The following is a 1,052-nucleotide window of genomic DNA, read 5'->3' on the forward strand; positions in this document are numbered from 1 at the left end:
TTTTTTCTATGTATGTGGTACCAAGGAATCGAACCCGGGTCTTCATGCATGCTAGGCAAGCACTTTAACCACTACGCCAAACTCCCGGCCCTCCAGTGTTTTTAGTCTGTAGAAATTGACCTTTAACCTACTGGTGTGTCATGCATGTAGTGTCCTTGAGAGTTCTTTGAATACCTGTTGCCCACTCCTTCAGCCCCAGACATTTTGACTGGCATAGGAATATATGGCCATCCCCTTCCATTAGCTACCTTTTTTTTCCTTTCCACATGTATGCCTGGGGCAACTTGTTCAACTCTCATTTGGCCGTCTGGTGCCAGGCTGTGGGCAAGGACCAGCTTAATTTGTGTCTTAGTTCTAAAGTATATGATCTGGAGGAAATTATGGCTTTCTCTGGCCTCTGTTTTCGTCTTTTAGAGTTTATTTTTTGTCAGTCCTGGGGCTTGAACTCAAGGCCTGAGCACTGTCCTTGCGTTTTCTAAAGGCTAGAGCTCTACCACTATAGTCCAAATTTAGTAAAGATTTAAAAAAAGCAACGAACAGAGAGGTCACATCTTTGATTTTATTATTGTTACAAGGGCGTAAAAGTATTCTTCTGGAAATGTTAGTAAAGTATTCTTAGCATTTATTTCTTTAGGCTAGTCAGTTTACTTGCTGAGAAAAGGACTTTTGTTTTCATTCTAACTATTTGGATATTTAGGCCTATCTTTAATGTTTAACACTTTCTAAATATTTTATTTTATTTCATTGTAAAGGTAATTACAGTTACACCAGTCAGGAAAAGAGTATATTTCTGGTGGAACATTGTTATTCCCTCCCTAGCTTACTTCCTCTTTTTCTCCCCACCTCTGGGACACCTCCCTGCCAAGTTGTAAAGTTCATCAATCCTAGCCCAAGCTCTAAATTGTTAGTTTAACAATTGAAAGTTTCCTTCTCATAAATAGAAGTACAAAGAAGGAAACAGAAGTAGGTTCACACTCATTATGCAGATATACTTATTTCTTTTTTCTTTACCAGTCCTGGGCTTGGGCTCAGGGCCTGAGCACTACCTTGGG

The sequence above is a fragment of the Megascapheus bottae genome, chromosome X (assembly GCF_031878675.1).
Source record: "Megascapheus bottae isolate mThoBot1 chromosome X, mThoBot2.hap1, whole genome shotgun sequence".
NCBI lineage: Eukaryota > Metazoa > Chordata > Mammalia > Rodentia > Geomyidae > Megascapheus > Megascapheus bottae.